The sequence below is a fragment of the Opisthocomus hoazin genome, chromosome 3, assembly GCF_030867145.1.
Source record: "Opisthocomus hoazin isolate bOpiHoa1 chromosome 3, bOpiHoa1.hap1, whole genome shotgun sequence".
NCBI lineage: Eukaryota > Metazoa > Chordata > Aves > Opisthocomiformes > Opisthocomidae > Opisthocomus > Opisthocomus hoazin.
In genome coordinates this window covers 65,090,915-65,105,503 of record NC_134416.1, presented here as the reverse complement: position 1 = coordinate 65,105,503, position 14,589 = coordinate 65,090,915, and positions in this window count along the sequence as shown.

The window sequence follows — 14,589 nt, the reverse complement described above, 5'->3', positions numbered from 1 at the left end:
CCTTAAAAGGAATCTTTCATTTTAAAATATTATAGGGCCAGTTTACTTTTGGGCAAATCAATGAATATATCCACTCAAGAGTGCTTTAGCAATTTGTGCTGTAAAAATAAAAATATTTATCAAGAAATCTGTTTTTAAAATTTGTTTTTCTAAAAATAAAAATATTGAAACAGTTAGAATAGAAAGTATGGATGCTGTTGACTTTAAACACAAAAGAAGCCCTTTCTGCATGACTCAGATTAGTTTACAAATAAATACCTAACAATACAATACAGATGCAGAAAAACTTCAGGATTCTAGAAAAAAACACATGGAAAACTGAATCTGACTTCCCTATCCCTTATGTGGACATCAAGGCAAACTGCAATTCTAAGTTTTGAAGGATTAAACTTCATCTTACTGAGACAGTTTGGAGGACTGAAGCATGAAGTTCATGCTTCCATATATACAAACAAGGTGAACAAATGAAAGAATGGAAATAAAATTTATAACCAGAATATATCCTCATTATGACTTTTATGCTATTATCTTTGCATTTTTTTTTCCCCTGAGGAGTCCAGGGTGATTTTCGATTAAAAAGGACTGTGAAAATGGAGTCTCCTTAGTAACATATTTTCAGCTTTATGGGCAGCATTTTCAGACTAAGATAAAGAACTACAGAGCAGTCACATTTATAGATTTTGGTTATATTTTTCAACCACATTAATTTTTAAATTAATTTAAAATATGCGAGACTTCCAATAGCCAGAAGGTTCCCTTTTCCCGTGAATCCATTAAAAGACTTTTGTCCAACATATAGTTAAAAAAATTTTTTTTTGTTTTCTCTCTGATGTAGGTTGGAATGAAGATTGATGAAATATGTGAGAACTTTAGTGGTTTGAATTAATAAAAATGGAACATTTAATCCATTATCATCGAGGAACATGGTGATTTTCATCTTTTAGCTCCCAGCTGCCTCGAACCTGCCAAGTTATAGGTCTAGTCTTCACTCACATTGAAGAGAGTCCTGTTTATGTTCCAAAAACACTCCTGCTTTTTTTTTTTTTTGCTTTTAAACTAAAATATGCAAAAAAGTGTATCTGTGACAAACACAAATCAAGAAAAGCAGCAATAGCAGATTTACAGAGCTAACAAAAAATAAAGCATTGTTATTAACCTTCCTATGCTTCCAGCTTAACCTGTGCTTCTTTTTTTTAAAATTAATATAGAGGTGTATTCTGAACATGGTGAACAAACTACCGAATTTTGAACCTAGAAATTTAGAGTAAGTTTAATGATTTCCTGTTTTCCCTTAATACATCCATAACATTAAGCCTCTTTGATATTCAGTATTTTCTAAGTTACTGGCTGCTGGTTATATATTACGTGATACAAGGTTTGAATAAAGAGGGAAACCAAAGCTGACATTGTGAACCACAATGCAGCAAAACCACTGACACTCTGCCTTTTGATGGAAGAATGTGCAAGTGATATTGAATATTTCTAAAAACCAAGAACTACATATTACTTGCTGAAGACAGCAAATTACAACTTAGGCTTCTTTGGGCTGGACAAAGTACACCTTCTTGTAGAACTGATAAAAATACTGCAAGCATCTTTGTACCTTAAGAATATTTTGGAATAAACTCTCTAAAATTAGATTAAAAATAAAATTTACATTAAAAATCAAAGAAAAATGAAAATCTAGAGATAAAAAAAAAGTAAACAGAACTGTGTAACATTATTACCTCCGCGGTTACATAGAGCAGGTCTCGAATATTATAAATTGATATACCTGAGCTGCCTTGTACAGATAGAAAAGGGTGCCAAGGCTTGATTCATCAGAAGTAAACCAAGATATTTAAAACATATACCAGTACACGATACATAGTTGAGCATAAAGGAGATAGTATGAGACAATGTACACTAAAAATACAATTTTGTTACACATGGCAATACTTTTTAACTTTACTATGCAGGAAAACAATTCTTTGCAGAATTTAAAAATTTATTAAAATCAATATATTAAAATTTGCTTGCACAGACTACAAAGTTGGTGGTTTTTTTTTAGTAAGGAAGGAAAAAGCATGAGTAGAATAGCTTTGTATTGAGACCCAAACAGCTCAAAAAGCTCAAGTTCTCTATTTACACTGTAATAAACTGAGAAAAAGATCAAATGCAGAAAGTAAGGAGGAGGAGCAAGAGGAACAGCGCTCACAATTACAGTGCTTAGCACAGGGGAAAAAAAAATGGAAAAAAAGCTTCAACTTTTTTTGTTGATGTTGTTTTGTTTTGGCTGTGTTTGATAACAGGGTGCTGTGTAACTTAAACATTGGAATGCTTATATGGTGATTTTGGATACATTTCCTTAACTATCCCGAAGCCCATGCTGCTCCATGCAGCATTAAAAAAGGATCGCAATAATTGATTTGTCAGTATGGCAGCGAAACTGGCAAAAAAGTACTTCAAAGCAAAAAAAAAAAACCAATGAAAAAAGTAACTTTTCTTTAAAAGAAATAAAAAATGAATCAAATCAAGTCATATTGTTATTTAACATATTTTTTGTTCATCCTAATGCTCAGCAGTTTAAGACACTTAAAAAAAAAGAAAAACAAACAAAAGGTAGGTTCATAAATCTCAGGAGTTAAAGTGGTGTAATCGATGGCCTTGCTGTACTTGTCAAATGCAAGACAAAAGACGGACTGAGGTGTCAAGAGCCAAGAGCTAACAAAGAAAGTAATTAACTGGTGCTTATCTTATCAGACAAAAGTAAGGGGGGATAGCCCATCACTGTAAATCCAGTGATCTGTGGGGCTCCTCGGAGGCTGCGAAGTCAGAGATTTCTTCAGAGATTGCTTTGGATAAAGCACAGATGGCCCCCAGATGCACACACCAAGATGCCCGCTCCGAAGGCGAAGGCGTGTTACACTGCTAAGTCCCACTTCTGATGACACGACATTCCACGCCAAGAGCCAATCGATACACAATAATTGACTTAGTCCCATCTCGCAAAAAGATTTCCAAACATATAAAAATTGGCACTTGAAAACTCTCTTTGGGAGAAGGAGCCAAGCGAGAACTTCACCTGATGGACGGGTTGACGGGCCTGAACCTCTCTTCCCCCCCCAAGAAGGGACGCCTTTTTGGTAAGAGTCGCACCTCTGACTTTGTCAGACATATCCCCGGGAACACATGGTTAACTAAAGCGCTAAACCATTACTTTGAGCTCAGCTTTGGTAGATAGTGAATTTATCAACGGCAATTCTGAATCTGTGATAACTGTCGCTTGAATAAATTACCTATTGTTTCAACTTTGCGAAACTGTTTCAGTGAAAGTCCTTGGAGGGGCTCTGGCAGGCAAGTTGAATATCAGACTCCCCTTACCCCCCTCCTTTTAATGCAACAAGTGGTCAACCAGGGTAGAAGACAAACAAACCAACAAACTAACAAATAAAACACAAGAAGAAAACTGGTTCTACTTCTCTCTAAGTGGATTTTTCTGCCTTCTAGTGGAGTGTCTTTATCTCACAGCTACTGAGCAATATTTACGAAGATAATGGCATTATAAAAAGAATTTTCCTCAACTGTTCTTTCTGGATCTATTCCTCTTTGAATAAAATACTGATTTCTTAAGCATTAGATATATTTCTCATTAAAGAATATTTGTAGTTATGTAACTGCAGAGAAAAACATAAGATTTTATCTAGCATGCCTATGCCAGGGTTGAATGAAACTGCTAGGAAGGTCTGGCGCTCTAGAAAAAGTAACCCGTCACATACTATAACCTTTCTTTCAACCTATACATGGTAACTCATAAGTTATACAAAGTGGCTGTATTTTTATTAACAGAACAGAAACCCACAGTATGGGTTTTTTCAGAAACAATTGTAATTTACTAGCAAAAACCAGCTTTTTCTGTGGTTGTTGATCAAGCTGTGTCGTTCTTGTACTCCTGACTTCTCAGTGCTAATTAGTGTTATCAGCCATGGAGAACTATATAAATTTTGACCACTTTGGAACAGTTTGCTATACTGGAGCACAACCATGGTTGTGTTGGATAATTCATGTAGCTCAAAAAGAATTGATACAATGGTTTACAAGAAATCAGAATATACTAATGGTAGCATAGATCTGTTTAATTAAGATAATGGGGTAAGTTGACTCGAACTTATGTTTTATCCATGGTTCAGATTACTCCAGAAAGAATTCTTTCACTATTGGACTAAAGACACTTCTATTGTGTTTATGTAGCAAGTTTTTGGTAACAGGTAGGGGGCTGCAGGGGTGGCCTCTATGAGCTGCCCCTATGTCAGACAGAGCCAGTTCCAGGCGGCTCCTAAACTGACCTGTCACCCCCCGAGGCGGGGAGGGGAAGGTGGTTTTAGTTTTGGTTTTATTTCTCACTATTCTACTCTGTTATTAATTAGCAATAAAAGAAACTTCCCCAAATTGAATCAGTTTCGCCCATGACATTAACCGTTAAGCAATCACCCTGTCTTTATCTTGAACCTCGAGCTCTTTCATCTTACTTTCTTCCCCTCTCCTGTAGAGCAGGGGGGAGTGAGAGCGGCTTGGTGGGCACCTGGCAGCCAGCCACGGTTAACACAATGCAGCACTGCAAAAAGAGACTCTGATCAATGATTCTTTATACCTAATTACATGTAAGATTTCATAGGGCATTTAAGTTGGAAAACAGATCATGGTTCCATTAAATGTTGTAAAAGCATTTAAACTTCCTATTCCACTCCATATGATTTTCAACAATATATCTGACAATACATAATAAGAGCAGAATAAGATGCAGAATTAGCATACAGCAAGGAAAGAACAAAATATGTGAATAGTCATATATAGTCCTCTGTCAAAAAAACCCTTGGGATTCATTTTTTTGTTTTGTTTTTAAAAGTGGATATTTCAAAACACATGTCTAAGATAGGTTGAAAGACATAAAAGATACTGTGTTTATCTGTTTTTTCTTTTAAGGGCAGAGACCTTGAAGTTTGATATTTTTCCTTATTCTGATTTGTTTTCTTAGAGAATTACGATGGCACTAACTACTCCATATAACTTTTTTTTTGAGAGTGAGACTTCCCGTGATTTCATTGAGCTCTAATCAATATCAGCAGGGCATTAGGGAACAACTACAATGGCCTTCAGAAATATGGTGCCCTTTTAAAACTCTGAAAGTTGTGCCTTTTAAATTCTGTTTGTGGATACCAATAAAGTAGTGCGATGTGTAATGGGAAGCTATGTAGAACATTGTCTGTTGAATCCATTTGTATTTTTATTGATTATCTAACTGGAAGAAAAATTTTGATTTATTAACAGAAATACAGTCTATTGTACATGTACTATAACATTCTGTTGAGTTAATGAGATTAGCAAATCCACTTTTATCTTCTCATATGTCCGTTGTTTGATGGTATTCTAATACTTCTTTATTTTAGACCCTTAAAAAGAAAAACTCCAAAGCCTAAATGATAACTATCATGGTTTTGTTTGTCCTTTTCTTATCAGCATTTTCTTCCTTTCAAATGTTAATAACCTTAAGAATTATTTTATCCAGTCCTTACAGAAGCAGTCATTCATGGCCCATTTCTAATTGCGATCAATTGGCTCCTGAAATGACATTGCCTGGAAAATATTCTATTCATGATTAAAGCAGGCAAGTGAATGACATTTGCAGTCTAACAGTTATATTTGTTGAAAATATTGATAAATTCCCTTGAAAATAGTGTTTGATTTTTAGATCATTTTTATTTAGATTGTACAAAAATATATGGTCTTTATTTCAATTGAATAAAATTGCTTGCCTCCTGCCTGAAGCCAGGTGAGAAAAAGTCTGTAACAGCAAAAGACATCAAAGGATCTTCGCAGTTCCTCAGAAAGAATTGCTTACTAGCATATCTTCAGTTTAGTACTGGAAGATTTTTTTCCCCTTAAATTGAGGACAATAGTTTCAGGTTACTCTGAGATAACCCTTCAATTGTGGTAAGATTTAAGCTTGGAATCATGGAGACAGTAGGACCTGGGGAATAAAAGGATAGATAATTCAGTAAGAAAAAGTCGTCAGTTTTAGTTAAACTCTGCTAGCTCCCACTCTACTTGAGTCAAACCTCAGGACTAGTCATATGCTCTTCATAGTTATTCTTTACTTAGTGAACAGTGGTATAAGTACACATTTTTTTGACATGTATCTTGAAATGTGTTTACAAAAGTACTGTAGAGGGAGATGGAGACTTTTCCCAGAAAAGTAGCATTTTATTTAGGAAGGAGAAAGTCAACATGGCACTGTCAACATGGGTTCACCAAGGGGAAGTCCTGTTTAACTAATTTGATATACTGCTATGATAAGGTCACGTGCCTGTTGGGTGAAAGGAAGGAGGTGGATGTATTTTGTCTGTATTTTAGTAAGGCTTTTGATACTGTCCCTCACAGCATCCTTATGGACAAGTTGTCCAACTGTGGAATGAGTGGGTTCACTGTGCGGTGGGTGAAGAACTGGATGAAAGGCAGAGCTCAAGGGTTCTAGTGAATAGGGCTACATCTGTATGGTGACTGGTCACCAGTAGTGTTCCTCAGGATTCAATTCTAGGGCCAGTTCTGTCCAATATATTTATCAATCTTCTGGATGCAGGAGTTGAATGCACCATTAGCAAGTTTGCCGATGATGCCAAAATGGAAGGTGCTGCTGATTCTTTTGAGTGACAAGTTGCCTTGCAGAGGGATATAGATAGAATGGAGCATTAGCCAACGATTAACAGGATGAAATTTAACAAGTCCCAATGCTAGATTCTGCACCTGGGACAAAGTAATGCTGGATACAAGAATAAACTAGGAGAGGAATGGCTGGAGAGTAGTCCTGCAGAAAGGGATCTGGGGGTGTTGGCTTACAGTAGGCTTTACATGAGTCAGCAGTGTGCCCTGACAGCCAAGAGGGCAAACCTCATCCTGGGGGGCATCAAACACAGTATAACCAGCTGGTCAAGAGAGGTGATTATCCTGCTGTATTCAGCGTTGGTATGACCTCACTTGAACACCGTGTGCAGTTCTGGGCCCCATGATTTTGGAAGAATGTTGAGGTCCTTCTACATGTCCAGAGGAGGGTAACAAAGCTGATGAAAGGGCTGGAATAAACATTTGATAAGGAGTGGCTGAGAACTTTGGGCTTGTCTAGTTTCAAGAAAACAAGATTGAGGGGCAACTTCATTGCTCTCTACACCTTCCTGAGCAGGGCAAGTCGATGGAGAAGTGCTGATCTCTTCTTCCTAGTATCCAGTGATAGGACACATGGGAATGGTTCAAAGCTGCACCAGGAAAAGTTTAGACTGGAAAATAAGAAGCTTTTCTTTACTGAGAGGGTAGTCAAATGCTGGAACAGACTTCCTAGAGATGTGATCAATGCCCCAAACCTCTCAGTGCTTAAGAGGTATTTGGACAATGCCCTTAATAACATGCTTCAACTTTTGTTCAGCCCTGAATTGGTCATGCAGTTGGACTAGATGATCATTGTAGGTCCTTTCAAAAGACAACTATTCTATTCTATTCTATTCTATTCTATTCTATTCTATTCTATTCTATTCTATTCTATTCTATTCTATTCTATTCTATTCTATTCTATTCTATTCTATTCTATTCTATTCTATTCTATTCTATTCTCTAACACAGCTAACGACTGTTTCCCCATTAACTAGTAGGTGACCACAAGGCCACATAAATCATTCTTTCCTATCTTTATACATTTGTACCAATAGTAAATAATATACACATTTATAGTGTTAAACTACATTTAATGGAACTTGCCAGAGAAAATTATTTGTAGGCCTTTCTATTACTGTGTTTATAATCAGTTTGTAAAACTGATCCACATAAAACATTCATGTGATTTATCATCTTAAAAAGGAAAACAAGAAAGACTAGATTTTGTGATTTTTGTCTAGAGGCAATGCACTTTTTTGGCACAACTCATCTCAAGAGATGAAGAAGAACAGCTCAATGGTTTGCAACCAGATATAGGGTTAGGAGTTTTCCTGTGTTTCCCGTATTTATCCTTAGTTACCTGGAGTGAGTCACTTCTTCTGCACAAATCTGTGTCCTCCCTGCCCACGTGTAAAATGTGAAGAGGAATGGATGGTAATACTGGTGTATTGCAAATATCACAGATGTATATTTAAGATCAGCAGACATTCCAGTATTATGATTAAAAGGTCATAAATTAACATTTTCTGATATTCTCAACCGCAGCGAAGTCAATCATGTATCATCTTATTTTGGCTTACTTTCAAGTGACTAATTTATGGTTTGACTTCTTCACAGAGACCTCTGAAGTTCTCTGTGTATGTAGTTGCTGAAATAAATATTTTATGTAGTTAATGGAAGTAACTGAGATTTCTCTTACTCAGGAAATGGGAAGAAATTATGAAAAATGAAAGTATCTGGTGTGGCCTACTACAGTCAAGAAAGAAAACTTAAATAGCACTACTAAGAAGACACTTGAAACTAAAATATGATCCATAAGTGATTACAAAGAAGTTTGTGGCATAAATGTGAATATTAACTACCCCGCAAGAAACTATGATTTCCTCATGAGGAAGAGAAGATACTGTACTGATATTCTGAAACATAAATTTTAAAATTAGCATCATCTGATGATCGTCTTATTACCACCATGTCCTTTGGACTAGCCAGGTATATCATGCCTGTTAGGTACTGGAATACAGTTAACATATACTAAAGGTTTGTATGGTAGAGCTAGACAGAGCAGCAGAAACTAGCTTCTAGTTTGATTTCCATCAATATCTGTGGTACATTGCCAAGCTATTAGCATAGAAATTTTTTATTTCTTATATGTTTGGAGATACAGAGGTGGAAAGACAGAATCCTAGTTTCCCCAGTAATTCATGAAGTTATTTGACTTGATTTTTAACCACAGATATTACTGTCGGCTGAAAAGAGACCATGGAGCTTAAAGAGATTTTGCCCACTTGCTGAAACTCTAGGGCTTTATCTGTAGAAAAAAATATATTTCTCATGGCTTGTCAGAGAAAAAAAAAGGCCTTGTCTCTAAAGCTTATCTACATGAGACAAGCTTTTATCAGTAAGCTGTTGTGTAGCATTACTGTATTTTAGAGCTTCAGTGTAACCATAGAAGCATGTTTAGCTCTTACAGCAGTTAATAATCAATAATTACGAACTTCTCATTTCTATAATGCTCATTGGTATTTTCAGTATGGCTATTTTACATACTGGGATTTCATGAAGATGCTGACATAAGAAAAGCAGATAAAGTTCCAGAGAAAGTCAGTGAACCTTGAACGACTAAGCTAAGAAAGGGAGGAAGTTTGGATTAAAAACAAAAAAGTAGCTTTTATGAATTTTATTATCATTTTCTAAAAGTTTTATATACTTCAACTCCATTTAACAATAAATTGTCTCACAGTATCTCTGTACCTTGTTGATGAACTTGTGTGTCAGCTACTGGCAACAGAGAAAGACAGCACCCCTTCATCATGTGTGCCTTAGTGTATCCTGAAAGGTAACGGCTGAGATTGGGTCAGTATTTGTAAACGTGAAAGAAGATTAAGAACATAATAAGGCAGCCAAAACACAGATCCTTCTTTAGCATCCCATCTCCAGCAGTGACCAAAAGCCAGTGCTCAAGGAGGGCTACAAGAACAAGTAGAGCCTGCTGGCTGATCCCAGCCTCCAACCATTTACAGCTCAGGGAATTCCTGGGAAAAATGTGATTCCTGTGCAATTAATAATCTTGAATGCTTTCCATTCGTGAACTTGAACAACCTGCACCTGAAGCCAAGAAAATTTTAACCATACACAATGTCTTCACAAACATCACTACCAACAATTGTGAGAATAATTGGTTTTTATTGTGTGATCCTCTGTAAATTACAAGCGAAATCAAGAGGAGATCACACAATCTCCACAGCAGGCTTAGAAGGAGAATGTAACATATTAGTGGCAGGAGAAATATTGTTTGGTTCAAATACAACTGGAATTCTCTTAGAAGTTTTCAGTTTATGGGGCTATAAGGTATGAAACAAACCCATTGCTGAGTACTTAGAGCAAGTTCACAGAAACTTTGTGAAACAGGATCTGCAGATACTCATTAAAAACTATACATGGCAAACAGCAACCCGTTATAATTTGTGTCTGACTTGATGGCTGAAAGTTGCTGTTGGTTTTATAAATCATGAAATTTCTATAATTCTCAAAATCTGCTTTTGCATTTTATCTTAATATATTCATGTTACTTGCTGTGTGATATTTACAATTTTTACATGAACAATTAATAAACTCAAATTTAAATAAAAATGTGATATATACATTCAGATAAATTTAAGCTGCATTATTTCTATGTATTGCTATTATCTCATGAGTACAAGAAACACAAAGAGAAAGGGTACTTCTTTAATCTAAGTGTATAAATGATAATATTTGGGTATTTAAAATACAATAACTTTTTGTCTTTAAATATTATGAATTTTTATGGAAGAGAGATGTAATACACGTCACTCTGGTAGAACCAGGGAACCTGAGAAACAGAGTTATTTGCCCATTACTGTATAAAAAAAAAGACAGAAGCAAAGCAAGAAACCAACTATTGACTTCCATTTCAGACTCACTGTCTTCCCAGGGCTGAATGTGAGCATCTTTTGTATACCATGTATATTATAAATATTTTTTTTCCAAAGTTAAGCTATAGGATATGTCAATTAAAGTCCACATTTTGCTTCAGAAGAGAGCAATTAAGATAACTGGAAAGAAGGGACAGACAACTGCCAACAAAAATTATAAGTTGGTAGACATTGACACTAGCATATTTTCCTTGGTTCATATTGAAAAATCTGGAATACATAGAAACAACGGATTATGTGTTCCCACTTATGTCTAGCATGCACTTCTTCAATGAAAATTTTCTGTAAGTCTTTATGAAGGGCGTAAAGTCTTTGTCCCTCCTCTTTACTGCTAGCCTTGTAGCTGCAGGGCTGTTTGATGATCTCCCACACCTTCACTCACTGTCTTGGTAGACTCTCCAGCAACATACAAGGAACTCTGTCTGGTCCCAAATCCTGAGTTCACTTTCTTCTGTCTCTTTACTCTGAAATGAAATGTTTTAAAAAATGTGACCACAGCAGTAAGCAGAAAAGCCAGCTTACTTTTAGAACAATTTCAGATCAGATTTCTTCTAAGAAAAAAGTTTCAGTAGAAGACAGTAGAATTTAGATGAGAAAATATTTCAGTATTGTTATGTTGGATACATTTTCAACTGATTCCTTAATAAAGAATCAAAAAGTATAGGATTTCAGAGCAATTACTGAGAGTTGTCTTTCACAGTGAGAAGCAGGCTTCAATTTGTTGCTTCACTTATGATGACTAGGAACATTATTTGCTGATTGACAGTTCTGAACTGAGGTACTGTTGCTATTCAAGATACGATTAAAATATCTACATACAACTCATGAGTATTTTGATTGGAAGAAGGGAAAGTGGAGAACAGTGAAAAAGATTAAAGATATCTCAAACACCTTGTTTGACAGAATTGTAGCCACTAGTCCAGCATAATGTCTTCATAATACATTAAAAGCTATAGGGAGAAATTATTTACAAAAGCATAATCATCATAAAGATTATTGTTAAAACATAAACATGCTAAAATGTATTAGTTTTCATAAATTTTTTTTTGATAAATCACATTCTCTATAACAATGTGTAGCAGAACAAGAACATCCACTCAAGCTGGGCACCAGAAACAGGCTATTACACTCTCCAGAATTCAGAACACAGCGAATATACAGTAGCCTTGTACAGAACAACACAGATTTATGCAGATTTAAGAGCTTAAGTACTGCCCAAAGAAGCTACACTACAAACTGAATGAAGAAGACTGCATGTAAGAGTGAGTAAATCCTGGCAGATATAAAGAGTTTCTGTATTTTATTAGTTTTTATCTGATCCATGATTAATTGAAAATTTCCTGTGCTTTAAGCTTATGGGCATACATTTCCAATTATCTCCGTGTAATTTTTGCACCTTCACTGAAATCCCATCACAAGCCACAGAGCAATTCCTGTGTTTCTTTTCTTTTTTATATATCTTGAACAGATTTTCAGAAACGTGAATTCACAACAAGTTGGTTTAGTCCTGACTTTGAGACCCTGAAAGTCTTGTGAACAATGTCTGAACAACATGTCAAGGAACCTGAGAGTTTTTACCAACCTGTGGAACACGGTGGTCCTCAGTTACTTCTTCATAGCACACATCTAATGTAATCTGTCTACTGTTTAGAAAACAACTATGTTCTTAGACAAAACCAGCATCACATGTCAAAATCACTCTGTTAAGTAAGCTGCTAAAGTGTAAAAGCCATTAAGCTAGCATAGCAATGTGATTGCTTACAGCGTCACAGACCCTGTGATGCTCCCATCTACTGATAAACATGCCTGCTAATCATTCCGGATACAGACTGGTTGCCAAGCCCTACATCAGTAAGACTCAATAAACTGGCAAATTCTTCACCCTGCTGGATACACAAGACTAGGCTGATCAGCAACTTTGTTGTGGTTACTTAATTTCACTTGAATGTTTTTGAAACAGCTGGTTGTTTCCCTTTTAATTACTTTAATGATTTCCTATAATAACTTTGCCTTACTAAAAATTCTGTATAAGTTTTATTAACAGCTCCTTGTTATTAAAAAAAATCTTGTGTGAATATATTATTACGATATCGTTCCTAGTTCTTTTCCATTCATTCTGCTAATCGGAAATATATCAATATAAACTAAATATGAAATCCCTAAAACTAGCAACTGAAACAGTTTTAAATTGAACTAAAAATATATGAAAAATATTAGCTGTAGCAACTGATGGCTATGGGCTTCAGTTACCTCTTGTTCCCCTGGGCATATACATAGTACATTTTCAAGACAAATGAAGTTACTAGTTTTAAAAATATTTATCACTTAAACATTTTGGAAACACTTAATCTGGTGTTTTGAGATGCCATGTTAGTCTGTCTAACATCCATAAAACAGTAAAGAGTTTCATTCTGACTTCTATTTCATAATCAAATTAATGAAGTTACACGTATTGTGAGCTACTACTCACACTGGTACATGAATACATAGAATGGTAAGCTTTGAATGTTTATATGAAAGCATGCATAGTTGTCAGAAATCACTAGTATGTAGACCATCTAATTTAAAAGAGTAATCCCAGTCTGTAATGAATCACAGAACTTAAGAGGGCCTGTTGACAAGCTAATGTAGACCATCTTCCTATTATTTCCACGCCAGTTTACAACAGTCTTCAAACACATCCTGTAAGAAGCCCTGAGATCACTGCTTTATGGAAGGGAATTTTTGCCAAGGTATAACTGGAGTATGTCACTGGTATGTCAAAAAGGTTTGGCTCCTTTGCTTTTCTCTGTTTACAAGATATAATTCCTCTGGGTAGTTCTGCACTTTTGTGACTTTACTGCATGTATTCCATGTGATGGCAGTAATGAATAGCCTATTTAAATGTGAACATTTATGGAATTTGTGCCATAAAAATATTAGGGAAATCTTTCCCATTGGTAGCCTGCACCAGCCAACCTTGACAGCACCTGGCATCCAGGAAAGGATAGGGCAAGAAGTTATTCTGTTGTGTCTGTCAGCCACATGATGGAAGAGCACTGGCAGCTGGGAGAAATACAAAACATGTCTGCCTCCACCTGGAGTGTGCCAGGGTTCCTCAGGGCAGGCGGGGAAGCAGCCAATTGCACGAGTGCCCGTCCTGGTCATACAAAGCCCGGTCGACTCTGCAGTGGCTGCTGTTACTTCAGGTGTCTGGCCAGCAGCGAGAGTGAGTCAAAACACCTCTGTACGTGGAAGGACTATACAACTGTGTTCCAAATTATTGCTAGACAGGGACTAAAACTGTGGAAAGCCTATTAATAAAAGCAATATCCAACTGCTCTAGAAAAAAATGTAAATAAAAACCATTGGAGTACAAATGAATAAGCAAAATAAATTGCATGGGTTTTGAATTCCAGATAAATGAGCAAAACATTTTAAAGCCCTTTTCCTAACGGCAGAAAAATAGAAAATGCTATCAAAGTCAGCTAACAAAATCATGAAAATGCACAGGCATATAAAAAAGCAGCATACCATATGCCCACCAATATCTAGTACAAGAGGAACATTAAGAAAGCCATTAAGATAGTGTCCCTGTTGTGCCCAGGTATACAACAACATATGGTACATTTCCTGCTTCACTGTGCATTTCCTTGCTTTCATTGTTTAGCATCACTAATTTAGAGCTCAATTAATATAGTTTAGTGTGTGCATTTCTCTGCAGAATATTTTAAAATTATTTGTAGTGGCTTAGAGTTAATCTTTTTTAGTGCAAGTGGACTGTAAGTATTAATGTAAGGTAGGATTTTTTACAAAACTTCATCAAATGGAAGAGATAGATAGAATTATTTTAAGGTAGTTACACATGATACCTAAATTATTATTGTCTTCTTGTTTAAGACCTCACACAATTTGCTGTAATGATGCTACAGAGAGACATTACAAGGTTGTTGTCAGTTCTAATTAATGAAGACTTCCC